Genomic DNA, 12,599 nt, shown 5'->3' with positions numbered 1-12,599 from the left:
TAATGATTTTACAGCGCTATTTATAAGCAAAAAGAGACTCAGACAAGCATTTAGAATATGCCGCTTTTGGTTATCTATTGCGCAACGTAATTGGGTACGAACTCCGTATACCGCATAAAACTATTAGGTTGCTCCAAAAATAAAGGCCAATTTCAGAAGCATAATTTTATTCTGGAAAAATTAACAATAGAAATGTTTTGATTAGTCAAAGTATGAGCCGTGAACATCTCTGCATCTCTGCCATTGATCAAACGAGATTATTTATGCCTTGTTGATAAAAATTTATTGGCTTTGATGCTGAGAAATCTTTGAAAGCTAATTCCACCTCTGGTTTGGACCTGAAAGTTTTATCACTTAAAAATGTTTTAAATGCTTTAAAAAATGGTAGTCAGGAGAATATGGTAAAGTCTTGTATCCCAAGTCTGTGAGTTTCTATAGCGTTGTAGTGGATATGTATCCTGTCGTAGTGAGTTGGTCTGTTGGGTTTGAATAAACTGCAGAGACTCGGTAATCGGAGTATAATTTCATTTATTTAGGATGATACTGCGTTGATCAGACATCGAAACATATCACTACATTACAAACGTGTATAACTAGCTACGAGTTATATGTGGAGAAAGCATGTATTTGATTCAGCTTGGTTGATAGCAGTGAAAATCGCTGTTCTGGGTTGTTGCATATCTTGGCTGAGCTGATAGCAATTTAAATTAGTACATGCGAGTATCTTGGCTGAGTTGATAGCAGTTAAAACCGCTTTTCGTACGTTCGGGTCAGAAACTAGATTCAGACTGGTCATCTATTGTTCTGTAGTGAAACTACCTATCTCACGGTTATTTATGTACAAATGCGAACGTAGCAGGTAACAACTCTTTCCCGCCTTGCTGTGTCATCACCTGACTAACTTTTATTTTCGCGGCATTTGCCTCCAGTCCGCTCGCGCCAGGACGCAAACCGACCAACCGTAGCCACTAATAAGGTCACATGAGAGAGTGTTTTTCTGATGATTTCTGGAGCCTATCTGTACCTATAAATAGCCTAAATTATCCGCGCCAATTCGTCGCGGCTTCAGATCCTCACAGATCTGGTCGTTGACCACACACGTAACACAGCCAGCCAGTTTCCAGCGACGACATCAACAGCATCGTTCAACTGTTTACTACAATCCAACGTCGCCAGCGTCAACACGACTCTACGTACACAAGCTACCAAACAGCAACCGCAGCTTCTTTTCTCAACCCTGTTGTGTGAATTGTTCACCACGAAATAACAGCCAGAATTCGACACCTGCGAGAACCCATCTGTATCAAGAATCCGGCCCGGCATTGAAGCCTCAACTGCACGACAAGTCACTTAGATCTGCCTCAACCTTAACCTCTTATATACAGACAATCTAACTACTGTGTACCTTAACAGATCTGGTATATTCTTATCCGTGTTACTGACTCTTATCTATACTCTGTATCTCTTGCATTCACATACATATATTTGTACACATACACTATTTTGTTTACATGACGGCCTGTCTTATATTGTGTTTTAATATGTCGCATTCACACTCACACACAGACATACAGTTTAATGCTCCAATAAATCTTACTGTTATTCATCTTTATCGGTTGCGTTTCTATCTTTTCCTTACTGGCACTTCTTCGTATTTCACATGCGAATTCTCTATGTTATAGTATTATAACATATCTCATATATTTTGTGTCGACCGTGCGACGCGTTAAAAAGGAGCCTGTTTTCCATTCGTCACCATTTCTCCTTTGGTTCCCACGGTCGTCTACGGTTCCCTGTGCTGTATTTATAGTCAGCAGTGAGGTAGACGATCTATTTTTAGCTATGATGAAATCTTAACTAACTCAATCTAAGGTTATAAGGTGTCCGTTACAGCGTCATTCTTGCAACATGTGGCTTTGCATTATCGTGGAGTAGAATTGGTCTACGCTGATTCACCAATGCAGATCTCAATTTTTGCAAGTGAGCATGCATTTCAGCGAGTTGATTGCAGTGAACCTTGACTGTTATGATCTGTTTGGCTTCCAGAAATCTGTAATGGACAACACCAATTGCAGACAACCAGACTGTCACCATAATCTTTTGCTGATGTAACTTTGGCTTTGGGAAATGTTTGGAGGACTCATCACGATTAAGCATTTGACCTGGTCATTTACGGTTATAAAGGATCTCCTTTTCGTCATAAGTGACTATTCAGTCAAAGAAAGGTTCATTGGTGTTTCGCAGAAATGGCATCGAGCACACTTCAAAACGCCGAACTTTTTGAATTTTCATTGAGCTTATGCAGTTCCTAATTTATCGAGCATTTTCACCTTACCGATCTTCAGCAGATTGCGTGAGACCGTTGCAATACTGACACCAAGTGCCTGAGAAATTTCGCTGACACTTTGACGTGGGTTTTGTTCAGCAATTGCTTTCAATTGTTCATTGTCAAGACTGCATGACCGTCCTCTACTTTCTTCATCTTCAAGGCTCTCATCACCACTACAGATGAGTGTGTGGTGAGAACAACAGCCTGGTATACCTTGATCTTTGTCATGATGGTGATCCCTCTCCTGTTCCAGACAGTCTTGCGTAGCCTGCCGAAGGCAGTGCTTGCCTTGGCGTGTCTGGCGTTGATTTCGTCATCGACGACAAGATTTCTAGAGAGTGTTCTGCCAAGGTAGGTGAACTTGTCCACCGCGTTCAGTCGCTGCCTGTTGATGATGATGTTGGGTTCAACGTAGGGCTTGGTTGGAGCTGGCTGATACATTACCTCAGTCTTTTTTGTATTGATAGTAAGGCCAAAGTTGTTGCAGCTGCCAGAGAACAAGTAAATGCTGTGCTGCATGTTGGACTCAGTGGCAGCATTGAGAGCGCAGTCATCGCCGATGACTGCGCCCTGTTCGCCGATCAAAAGATTATCCTCGTTTGAAAGTATGGAAGTTGAGCCACCAGACAGAGGTTCAAAAACACCCTTTAAATTCTGATAGAATGACTTGAAGTTACATCTGTCCGCAGCGTCCTGCAACTCTTCTGCCTTCTTTCGTCACCATGTCTGTTTCATTTGCTTCAGTTGGGATTGGCATGTATTTCTGGCCTTTTTGAACTCGTTGCTTTTTGTGACATTATTTTTGTTTGACGATCATTGATAGTGGCACTTGTGCATATTGTCCAAAAGAGGAGAGATGTTTGAATCATTTGAGTCGAGTCAATCTTGGTGCTTCCTCTTAACATACCCGAGTATTTCACAAAATAACTCAAATACAGTATTTTTAAAAGCAGACCACGCTGATTCAATATCTGTATTATCTAAGATGCCAGCAGGTTTGTCGTCACAAGTTGTTTGAAATGAGGATAAATTATCATTGTTCCTCAGCTTTCTCACATCTACTTTTCGGATTGATCGAGTGTGGTTATTACGAATAGGATTGCGAATAGTAAAATTCACCTTTGATCGTATCAGTCTATGATCAGACCGACGCTCCCCAATGGACAAAGAACGTGTTACTTGGACATCTTCCCTCATAGAAGACCTCACAATTATGTAATCAGTGAAGTGATACTGGTTGCATCGGAGATGCTTCCAGGTAGTTTTGTGGTGGTTGGGGAGTTGGAAAATAGTATTGATAATCAAAATTCCATACTCACAGCAAAGCGATAGCAGCAGGCGGCCGTTTAAGTTTGCCTTGTCAACCCCATGCTTCCCTATTACGTCATACCATATGGATGTATCGTAACCTACGCGTGCATTGAAATTACCAAGGGGAGGTCTAACATGGATGGACACACCTCTCAACTGGCTACGTAGCTCAGAGTAGAACTGCTTTTTGACTACTTCGTTTGAGTTCATGGTTGGAGCATAGCAGCTGAAAATAGTTGCATATTTATTCTTGCTAATGCAGATACGGAATTACATGAGGTTTTCACTAATGCCATTCTAAACGTTTCACCAAGTCATTCTGAATAGCAAACCTAGCACCTTCCTCTTTCGTTATTTCCCGAAGCTTACCCATCCAGAAAAAAAGTGTATCCACCATCAACTTCCTGTAGCTGACCACAGTCCGTTAGTCTGGTTTCAGAAAGAGCTGCTATTCCAAAGTTTTTCTTTTCAAGACACGGACAACCAAAGCAGCCCTACGTTCTATGTTTATCTTGCTGTCCTGAAGAGTTCGCACATTCTAAGATGCAATGAAAAGGTTTTTCTTTTTCGATTTGCTTAATTTTCTAGTGCAGGTTTGGATGCCCAGTCATTTGCAGCTAATGACAAGAAGCAATGTGGGTAATCAATTTTTAGACCGCATTTTCTTGACACCCTCCTCCATGGGAGGATAGCAATGCAATCCTAAACAGGGCTGCTTTGTTGTGAAAGGAGGTCACGAATTACACAATTATTCGTAGATGTTGTGTATAGCGGTCATCTGCTTTTCACCACCTGTGTACGAAGTTCAAGCTAAGAACTTCCAGTGACATCTTTCACCTGTTCCCATTGCTATCCCTTCATCGTCATCGTGTTTTGTTAGTTTTAGGGGGTGGGCGGGGTGGGGGATACACACTCTCCATCAAAATATGGTGATGGTATTTGCTGATAGTATTTTACTGAACTACCAGCACATAGTTTTGTTCATAGTGGTCATTGCTTGTGCAGCACAATGCACACTCTTTCCATCAAAAAAGCATTTACCTGCACGTGTCAAATGCTAAATCGATCGCATAATTGAGATCAGAGTGGTGTAGCGTACACTCGAGTGAAATTCCTCTCCCCTTTATTATGTATAAATACATTCGAATGTAGCAGATAACAGCTAACCTTTGGCCGCTATTTGGACACTGTTGTGTCCACTATTCTGATTGGTTGGTATCGACGCAATTTGTCTCTTACTCTGTCGCTCCAATATGCAGCGTATAACCAATTGGAGCTCTGAATAAGATCACACGAGACAATCTTTTCTCAACTCTGTTTGAACTTACTGTTCATTATAAAAACTCACCTTCTCCTCGTCTCGAGGTCTTTGGTTCCAGACCTTCTAAGGTCTAGCTGCTGACCGCACGAGTCACAGCAAGTTCCAGCGACAACGCCAGACACCCAGGCTTCAACACAGCACTGTTCGTGAATTACTTCACCGTGGTTTAATAACAAATATACAACCTGCGAGCCAGACGACAACACCCTTCCAACAGCATTACGGCAATCTCTTTCTTCGTCGCTATCATCTTCTTCTTAACGACGTACACAGCTCCAGCAACACTGCACAGGTTCTAACATAGCACTGTTCGTGCATTACTTCACTATATACAACCTGCGAGAACTCCTGTACAAGTAACCCAGGCAGCAGTATTACAGCCACAACTTCGTACAACGCGTACTGTAACCGGCTCTGCATCATCGCCACAACCTTTTGATACAGTATTTCAATCACCGTGTACAATTGACTATGAAATTGGTATTTCTCATTTTGTGTCTATGAACTTTCGTCTAACTTCTCATTATAGACTCTCTCACAGTTTTCTTCCTCATTGATATTCTTATATGTACATAACTCACACGTCCATGTCTATACTCACATACACTTTTTTCTCATATGGCTTGTCTATTCTGTATACATGACGCACTCACAGACACACATATGTTAACCTATCCCTAAATGTTCTCTCTAAACCTTCTATTCGGTTGTGTCTTTCTCTCTTCTCTCACTGACACATTACATGTATTATTTCTAGCCTTCTGAACGGAATCGTTATTAGATGGTCACATCACACTTCACCTTGACTATCTAAAGTGGTCTTCTCCTAGTCTAGTTGCTCAAAAGTTACAGAACCCAGACTGCCCTATGAGTAAGTAAATGCTGATAGTGCATACCAGCTAAGGGGTCCGTCAGCAAACACAAACCTGGTTTTATATCAAAGTTTTCTTTTCCTAGATAGGTTGCCCTCACCACGGCTAAGGAACCCCATCTGCCCTATATATATATATATATATGTAAATACATAAAAAGTAAATATATATGAGATTTAAGAATATCAATAAGATATATAAAAACAATATATACATATGTAGGGGTAGCTGTATGGTAAGTAGCTTGCTTACGAACCACATGGTTCTGGGTTCAGTCCCACTGCATAGCACCTTGGGCAAGTGTCTTCTACTATAGCCTCGGGCCGACCAAAGCCTTGTGAGTGGATTTGGTAGACGGAAACTGAAAGAAGCCTGTCGTATATATGTAAATATATATGTATATATGTGTGTGTGTGTTTGTCCCCCCACAAATCGCTTGACAACCGATGGTGGTATGTTTACGTCCCCGTAACTTAACGGTTCGGCAAAAGAGACAGATGGAATAAGTGCTAAGCTTACAAAGAATAAGTCCTGGGGTCGATTTGCTCGACTAAAGGCGGTGCACCAGCATGGCCGCAGTCAAGTGACTGAAACAAGTAAAAGAGATATGTGCAAAAATATTCGTTGGATGACCATTAACTACTCATCAGTTCCTCTGTCCTTTGACAGGTTTTGCTTTATGTCCCACAGTGTGTCCAACAATCACTCTCCTCACCAAGCAAGCTCGGTGGGGTTACCAGTTTAGTCGCCGACGACCCGATCAGGCAACAGGTTGTACTGGGTTACATGTTACCAGTAGCGCTCGAGAGCGACCTGAGATAACACACACACACACACACAGATATATACGAGGTGGTGTCAAAAAGTTCCTGGATTAGTTCTGTAGCGCGCCAACAGATGACAGCACACGGTTACGTGCCCAGTGAGACCTAGCAGCAACCTTCATGTTGCAGTGTGCCAAGTGGCATAATTGTATCTACTTCGCAAGCTGTGAAATTTGTGTTTTTGTGATCACGTGTAAGCTGAAGTCTGCAATTTTTGTCATGGACAGGAAGTTGAAACAAAGGGCCAACGTGAATAATTTGCGTTAAACTTCAGAAGTCTGCTACACAGACATTGAGCATGCTTCAAAGACGAAGCAGCAGTCGTCACAATGGAAGAGCCCTTCATCTCCACGACCGAAGGAGATTTAAATGGTCGTGGTGGTGCGTGTTCTACATCGGGTCACCAATTATAGATGGACGTCGTGGTGCGTGTTCTACGTCGGGTCACCATTTGTAGATGGTCGTGGAGAAATGTGGTGAAACCATCTAATAACGACTCCGTTCAGAAGGCTTGAAATAATACATATATGCCAGTGGGGAAAGGAGAAGAGACAACCGAGTAGAATATTTGAGAGATACATTTATTGATAGGTTGACATGTGTATGTGTGTCTCCGTGTGCGTCATGTATACAGAATGAGAACAAAGTGTATGTGTGTATAGGGATGAATATGTGCGTGAGCTACATATAAGAATAACAACGAAGAAGAAGACAGTGAAAGAGTCTATAATGAGAAGTTAGACGAATGTTCATAGACACAAGAATGAGAAAAACCAGTTTGTAATCAATTGGACACGGTAGTTGAAATACTGTATCAAGAGGTTGTGGCGATGATGCAGAGCTGGTTGCCGTACGCGTTGCACGAAGTTGTGGTTGTAATACTGCTGCCTGGGTCACTTGTACAGGAGTTCTCGCAGGTTGTATTTGCTGATAAGCATAGTGAAGTAATTCACGAACAGTGCTATGTCAGAACCTGTGCAGTGTTGCTGGAACTGTGTACGTAGAGATGTTGTTGACGTCGTTAAGAAGAAGATGATAGGCGTGGCTGTGTGGTAAGAAGCTCGCTTCCCGTACAGGAGAGCCAGTTGTCTTCCAGAAGTCAAACGGAGTGGACATGAGTCTTTCGGCTCTGACCAATTAAAGTTTAAAAAAGAAAAAGTTGAAGAACTCGGCAAGGTAAGTCGGTTTTGTTGCTCAGCTGAGCAGTAATTTGTTGTTTAATATTTTTTTCAGCGGGTTGCTGTTCAGCCGTGCGACATTTTCGCTTGCCTCTGGCGGGTTTTTTGTGTTTGTTCGAAATTGTGTGTTCGCTGTCTGTGATGGGTGTGTTCGGTCCACCATAGCAGTGAAAATTTTTTTGCTTGGCTTTTTAGCCGAGAAACTTTGTTCACATTTGTGAACGAATTGTGTGTTTGCTGTTTGTGATGGGTATGTATATTCGCTCCACCACAACAGTGAAAATATTTGTCGGCATTTTTTGCTGAAAAGATTTTGTGTTCACATAGTGAACTAATTGTGTGTTTGCTGTTTGTGGTGGGCGTGTTCGCTCAACCACAACAGTGAAAATATTTTGTTTGGCAATTTTTGCCGAAAACGCAGCGGAGTACCTTTGGAAGAAGCCTGGATTACCTGTTGGCTGAAGATTTTTTTTTCCGTGTTTGAACTATCTTTTTTTCCCTCTTTTCTGTCTATCTTTTTATTTGGAACTGTGTTTTTATTTTTATTTTTTCTTCTATTGTTTTCGTTTTCTTTTTTTGAACTTTATTTATTTGTGAACTCTTCGAACTGCATGGGAAAAAAGCGAAAGATAACAGTGAAGCCACTGTCTTGGAGTGGGAGGTTATACCACCCAAGCAGTGGGTAAAAGAGACTGAGAAGAGGGCAGTGGTCTTGCGGACCTACTCTAGGTCACGCAACGCCATTACCTTCTTCGACAAAGAGCTAATTGTAAGAGAGCTGGCAAGCTGTTTGCCAGCTAAAAACTATTATATCTCCAGGGGAGTCAAATATGCAACGGTATGGTTGCTGTTTGACTTTCCCGAAGAGGCTGGCATTGCAGCCAGCCAGCCTCTGCATGGGGAGGAGATTTTGTTCCTCCCCACTTACTGTGGGGAAAAATTTGTGAGAGCCTGGGTATGCGGACTGCCCCCAGGTACCAAAGCTGGATGGATCACAGATGCCATCCGGCAGGGTTTGGGGACAGTGGACCCAGGCTCCTTAATGTGCACATGTCACCTGCGGTCAACTGGAAGGGCGCTAAGGCAATATTGACCTTATGGACCCCAGTGGCCGTAGAGGACATGTGCTTCCCCGATTTTTTGAAGATGGCCGGGTCCAGGTACCGGTGATACTTGAGGGACGCCCCCGATGAAAATTCATAAATTTTTGATGTTGATGAAATTTCAACCATGGGTAATTGACACACACCAAGATGTATTCTCAAACTTTCCACTTCTCATGAGGATTCTAAGACCCCCTAATGAGGGCCTTAACTCCCAAATTTTAGTCATTTTTTATGATCCAAAACTAGGTCAAAAGTACTTAATGGATTTTTATGAAATTTGGTAATTATATTCTATGCTTAAGGGCCATAACCCCCATGAAAATTCGTATATTTTTGATGTTGATGAAATTTTAACCATAGATATTAAACACAAATAAAGTAATATTTCTAAAATTTCATCTTCTCAGAAGTTTGAAAGACCTCTTCATGGGGACTCAACACCCACAATTTTGTTATTTTATCTAAGCAAAGACAAATACAGTTGTACTCTTCGAAGCTGTAGGGTCACCTGAGCACAAAATATGAGCGTTATTTGTAATTCAATGGTACAACAGTGTAAGAGTTTGCTTTGAGATATACTTACATTGTGATTTCTGCAATGTGGTGCATAAATTGTCAAGTAAATGAGAGGCATCCTTGCTTCCACTGATTCAGTTGCAAAGTGTTGAGTAAAGTTATTTCCATGCAGACCTCCTTTGAGTCTTTTTATTATAACTAGGTCATACATAGTCCCCAGTTGGTAACATTTATTTCAAGGCCTTCCCACATGAGTGACTGGTTATTCAAAGACATTTATAGATTGGAAATTTATTCTGTCCAGTTACCTATCAGTATAGTGGTCAGTTGCAAATTCCAGAGGTGACACTTTCATTTCCCCTTAGCCCTCACGTCACACAGTTGTTAATGTTTATTTCAGTTGGGTCACGCCCTTCCAATTGCTATAGATCCGTAATGCATCTTACGGCTGTGCCTGTCACCTGTATGGTGAGGAATTCTACATTGGGGAGTAGTAACAACTATGGTAGGGTAGCTGACTGCTTATTGTGATCATTTGTCTTTTGGTTTCCTGTAGCTTTGCTCTCTTTTACAAACCCAGTGAACATACATATATTTCCTATTTCAAAGAAATTCGAACAATAGATATAACACCCAAGTCAAAAAGATTGTCAACAATTCAACTTCTCTGGTTGACATTAAGACACCTACCCCCAATAGGGGCCTTAACTCCCACATTTTAGAGATCCATGACCTACATTTTTCAGGAGCAAAATCCTTTTAACAGGTTCTACAAGACTGGAATTTTGGAATCTGTGCATAAAGATCAGTAGTATGGGATACATGTGTCACGATTAGAATTTTTTAGGGTGTGTAAAGAGGAAAAGAACCCTCATCTGCAATTTTGATGAAATTCGAATCATAGGTATTCCAGTACATTAGAGAAAATATAACAGAAAAGTCTAATTCTTCCATTGCATGTAACACGGGCAATGCCGGGTATCTCTGGTAGTTAATATTTAATCCGTCTATTAATCAAAATATTAATAATAAATCTAGTGGCATCAAAGATAAAGTTGTACCAAACCACTATAGTATTAATCAGGATTATAGGAAAGTTGGTTATACATCATTAAATGTATACCTGACTTTCCTATATAAAATTAAGAATATAACGGAACGCTGAACTCCGGACTATCAACTTAAACAACATTTATTCAGGTGATAAATATATACATCTTTAGCTCTTGTTGTTACAGCTTCTGTGTGTGTGAGTATAGTTGTTGGGACGTTGTTATGTAGATGTAAGCGAGCTGTCGAGTGTAAGTCCGAAAGATGGTGAGAGACAGCAAAAACACGTCCATGCTCAATCGCTGGCCAGCAAGAAAGAGAATGAATTGAGCGGGAACGCTTGGTTGTTTAATTCTACGCATGCGTGAGACTACGCATGCGCACGGCGTTACTACAGGGCTCCCTTGCCAGTGCAAGAAACGCACGATAAATGAAATCTGTTAGAACGCCTGAGGCAGGATGGCCACTGAAAAACCACCCACAAGATGTAGCACAAAACACACACAAAGAAAAATTAAAGAAATGAAATGTACACTCGTGTGATACATGCATGCAATGTACAAATGAAATGATAATGACAAAACAACCGTGATGACAACTGTCAAGGAAACTGGAATCACGCGATGTAAAAGTCTGATTGTTTGTTTTCCCTGAAAGGAAAGAAAATGTATGAGTGCACAAGTGTGTGTGTGAGAAAAAACACAGAACAAGTGAAAGTGTCTGTAGTATAGACTGCGAAAAGTCCCAAAACACCGAGATAGAGAAAACCAGTTCATATTAAAATTCCACAAGGAGAATATGGTCTGTTGATCGTGAGTGGAAACATCCACTCTAACAGAGTCGATAAAACCGAGTGTGTTGATCTGGTGTGTCCCTGGTGGTGGGGTTGTTGGCGCACGACATTGTGGTAGACAGTACATTGATGAAGACGTCGGCGCAGGAACTGCTATAGCTGTGTTCTGTATGTGTGGTGGTAATGATCTGTTGAAACTTGGCGACGTCGGGGGGAATGCTTGTAGTTGGTAGTAGCAATTGTTGTCGTCACGGTGGTAATCTTGGTTGAACAAAGCTGGTGGCGAAAAAACTGTTCGTTCATTGTTGTTTGAAGAGGTGCGCTTTTTTACAGACGATCGACAGACAAATCTCTGTACGGCCATTAGCGAAAACCTCGAAGAAAAATTTTCTTAACCCAAGATGAAAAAACGACCGTGCGAACTCAAAAAGGAGAAATGGTGACGAATGGAATAACAGAGGACTCCTTTTATTTAAACGTGTCACACGGTCGAACACCAAAATATATATCAAAGATGATATACAAGTAATTACGTTATACTACGAACATTAGTGAATTCGTAAATACCAGTAATGAGACGATAGAAAAGACAACCGTATGAAATGAATAACAAGAGTTATTGTGTGGCATAAAAGATGTATGTATATGTGAGAGTGTGAAATGCGACATATAAGAACATAATAAAAAACAGGCCGTCTATATTTATGTGAGATATCACAGCAGATAGAAAGTCAGTACACGAGAGAGTTTTATACCAAGTTCTTTGAGTACACAATAGGAAAGTCGCAGGCTGTAATTCTTGTCTGTTTTTCGTGAGTGGAAAAATCCACTCTAACAGAGGCGAGAATAAAAACCGCGCTTGTTGAGTCGTGTTGAATATGGTTGGAGATGTTGGTAATACGTAGTTCAGTCTCCATGGCCGTATTTGTTCTTTAGTCGGGTTCACCAGTTATAAGTTGGTAGTCCAGAGTCCATGCTGCGTTTGTTTCTTCGTCGAATCACCACTTTATAAGAAAGTGGGTTATTGCAGCTCAGCGGGCTGCGTGATCTAATCACGTCGGGGTCACCAGTATAGGAAAGTTGGTTATACATCATTAAATGTATACCTGACTTTCCTATATAAAATTAAGAATATAACGGAACGCTGAACTCCGGACTATCAACTTAAACAACATTTATTCAGGTGGTAAATATATACATCTTTAGCTCTTGTTGTTACAGCTTCTGTGTGTGTGAGTATAGTTGTTGGGACGTTGTTATGTAGATGTAAGCGAGCTGTCGAGTGTAAGTCCGAAAGAT

This window comes from Octopus bimaculoides, chromosome 7 (assembly GCF_046866305.1).
Source record: "Octopus bimaculoides isolate indiv1 chromosome 7, ASM4686630v1, whole genome shotgun sequence".
In the NCBI taxonomy this organism is placed as follows: domain Eukaryota; kingdom Metazoa; phylum Mollusca; class Cephalopoda; order Octopoda; family Octopodidae; genus Octopus; species Octopus bimaculoides.
This window is presented reverse-complemented; position numbering follows the sequence as displayed.